Source organism: Mus caroli, chromosome 15, assembly GCF_900094665.2.
Source record: "Mus caroli chromosome 15, CAROLI_EIJ_v1.1, whole genome shotgun sequence".
NCBI lineage: Eukaryota > Metazoa > Chordata > Mammalia > Rodentia > Muridae > Mus > Mus caroli.
Genome location: NC_034584.1, coordinates 34,428,574 through 34,432,105, shown reverse-complemented (window position 1 = coordinate 34,432,105; position 3,532 = coordinate 34,428,574). Strand labels below are relative to the sequence as shown.

The 3,532-nt window shown below is 41.3% G+C and overlaps 1 non-coding gene across 1 annotated transcript; it reads right to left on the bottom strand.

Moving 5' to 3' along the window:
- Nucleotides 1-2,189: 2,189 nt before the first annotated feature.
- LOC115029459 lies at nt 2,190-2,333 on the bottom strand. The gene has a single exon (XR_003835035.1). It is a non-coding gene; the product is annotated as a small nucleolar RNA SNORA48 (small nucleolar RNA).
- Nucleotides 2,334-3,532: the final 1,199 nt, after the last annotated feature.

Here is a 3,532-nt window from a genome sequence, read left to right as displayed (position 1 = left end):
AGCTTCCACCTAACCCTGGGAATATGGATGACAGAATTTCATGAAGTAATGAGTTATCTTGGCATTGATGACTCCCTGATGATAGCAGAATAATCACAGATGAAATTCACAGGCTTGCTTTGAAAACAATGGATCAGTGGATCTTAAAGCATCATCTACCTTCAACTTGAGCAGTGACTGCTTTGTCTCCATACTCATAGGAAATGAAAATCTTGGGTTCTTTTTCTGCCTATTGTGGCAGGAGTTTTGATAGTGATGGGACCTTTGTTGACTTACCTGGGATCAACCTGGAACAGTGACTTCATTGAAACACCAATGAATAATAATGATTCAGTCCTGTCTAAATGATGGAGGAGAAGGTAACATTTATTAAGAGATCTATAGAAGAGTAAGAATTAAAGCGGAGATTTTCAAATTATAAAGATTTGGTAAAGACAGAAAGTAAAACTTTGTGTTAGTGAGAGAGAGGCCCAGGGGATTTCTGGAGCAAACTCATGAATACATATTTTATGAAGCAATGGTTGAAGACCAAGATGATGTTCTGAGAGGACTCAACATTCATTGCATGCTCGCCATGCCCTGTCTCCATCTTGCTCACCTAGTCAAGTGTGGTTGGAAGTTATCTGTCTCTGTCTTTAGATTTGTTAGCTGTTGACACCAACTCTCTGCTAGCTGCTAGTCCTTGATTGGTCTAGCGACTTCCAGTCTTGCAGATATTCCAAGAGTGGTTAATTTTACTAAGTACTTTATTCCTCTCAACTACCAAGAAGTAACTGTGATGTACCTGTTTATCTCTTTGTCTATGAGACTGTCTGGGGTCTCTTTCCTGAGATGATATAAACTTATTGATATATAAGTTGATATAAGTTGTTGATATAAGCTTGTTGGAAATCATACTTACTTATAAGATAATCTGCTGTAATTAGTCATACTAGAATAGGTCAAAGCAACAGTTATCTAGTATATGTCTCTTGAGGAGTAAAGGTATCACAGAAGCTAGCCAACCAGTCTGCCATCCCTAGCCTTATTTCTTAGAGCCTTACAGCCAGCTGCAAGTATCTTTGTCTCTCATCCTGCTATTCCTGGGCTCCACTATCTTAGTCCATTTCCTCTGTAGCATATATGAACAACTTGCAGCTTTCACCAACATCTCCCTTTCCTTGGAGCTAGTTCCTGCCTCATCAAATCATATATTCTGGCAATGGAGTCAAGACACTTGTATTTAACAAGGCTTTGTGGGTGAATCAACATGTAAACATTAATGTTTGAGAATCACTGCTCTATAGAAACATGTTAAGATCCAAAGAAAACTAGAGTGAGGACTAGTGCCAGTTACATGCAGCCTCTTGAACATCTGTGTGGCCCCCAGCAGCTGCCCCTGTAAGACTCTGATGACCCTTAGCTTACCAGGGACCACTGAGTGAACAACATGGACTGTGAATTGATACAAAAGCAAGAAGAATTTATTGTTCCAGTGTACTGGGGTAGTCCCAGACCTGAAGGAGAGGTGGGGACCCACAGCAGCCCATTCAGCTAGTTTTTATACAGTTTCCAGGGGCTGAATAGAGCATCAGCACTAGGCACAATATGATTGGTGAACAGTGCACCCTTTAAACTGATTGGTCTTTAGAGAATGATGAGCCTTTCCTTTCTGGCCTATGTACTCTCTGACCTGTCTCTTCTAGGAGGGGAGGGATCTGGTGGAATCTTCCAATGGCTCTGCACTGACCTCCTCACCCTGACCAGGGACACCCCCATGTTCTATATAGTGGTAATATGAGCCACAGACATTGACATTGATCCTGCTGCTGTGTAGCCATGGAATCAGGCATGACCCTCAGTGGCAGCTCAGGTTCACTCTGGTAGGGCTGGCCACTCACAACAGGCTTCTCCTCTCTCCCTTCTAGTCTCCAGTTCCATGTCTCTTCATAATTCTCAAACTGCTCACTTCTCTTTCACTCCCATCTGACCATGAACATTGAGGTGGCTCCTGCCGCAGGTTAGTCACAAGGTGGGCTCCTGGGTGACATCTTCTGTCCATGCTGCTTCGTGTGATGGCAAGTGGGTATCTATGGCCTGTTTGTGCCATGCACCAGAGAGTAGGTCTGAGGGTGGCATGCCAGTCAGCAGGTTTCTGTCTGTCTTCCTACTCCCATGCTATGCTACCTGGATTTGATTTGATTTGATTTTTGTATGTCCTAGGCATAAAACAATTTTGACCACCATGCCAGGTATCAAGCTAGGATGAACAAAGGACTGCCTTCTGCTTGTCCCCTGACTGATGTAAGAACACCACCACTGACAAGGTGTCCCTTTGCCCATCACCAGGAGATTCTGCACAGATTTCTAAAATGTAAAAATTAAAATATCTTTTAAAATACACAAAAGAGTGCTATTGTTATGCCTCTGTTGGTAGTTAAAGCAGAAAATTAGGTAAATAACTGCTTTTCTGGCAGCCAATTTCTACTTCTGATGATAAAAGTTTTCAGCCAAAACATACAACCCACTATTGAAGGGTCCTTTTTATCTCATTTTGTCTCCACTTAGAAACTAGGCCATAAACCATTTGCTATCCATCCAAAGTGTAAGGTACTTTACCACTACATCTGATCTGACTGTCAGGGTTCCTCTGAGGGGAGAAGCTACAGTCTCTGGTTTAGCACCTCATAGTAAAACAGTGGGAGGCTAGGTAAAGTAATCTGTTCTATCTTAACAGGAATTGTGCAGCTCTAAGTTGAACTCTGGTCAGGGAGGGGACAGAGGCCTGTCTCTACTCTTTGTCTTCAATATTTGTCGGACTTTCAGAGTGTGTGATCATATGGTAAAAAATTCACTATGAATTTATCAGTAAATTAAGTCATAAATTAAATAAGAGGTTTATAACAGAGAATGTCTACATACATAACACCTAGGAATAATTATCTGACTAAATGCTCATCATTTGTTACTAGCTTACAGATTCATGGAGAGTTAAAAACCATAACTAATTTGTTCTTAACATTTTATATAGACAAACCAAATCAATAATTTATCTCCTGTCCTTGAACCTGTGGTATATATGACCTTCAGTTAATGGTTTTTATAGCACCTTAGAATGTGCTCTAGGTTTTAGAAGACTGTTGTTATCTCAGAAACAATTAAACAGCTCTGTTATAAAAGGTGCTTAAATGCCATTGTCTACATCACCATTCTGAAGCAGTGGTGATCCTAGCCTGCTAGTTGTTTCTGAAGAATAAACACTATTGTGTGAAGCAACTTTTTTGAATAAGGAATAACAGCACAGGACTGTAATCTTGAAATGGGGGAAACTCAGGAGGTGATATGGGCATATTTTTTTATCTGGACACTTTCATGGACACTTGGATAGCACAAGTACACTTGCATGGCACAGCTTAGGAAAGTATGGGCCAAGGACAACTATGGCCCCGAGGAACTAAGATGTTTTATGGAAAAGTAGTGGGCCATTGCTGCAGCTGAAATTTGTAAGCCCTTAGGACCGAAGAAGAGGGAGTTGTTCAGAGGTCAGGATGGT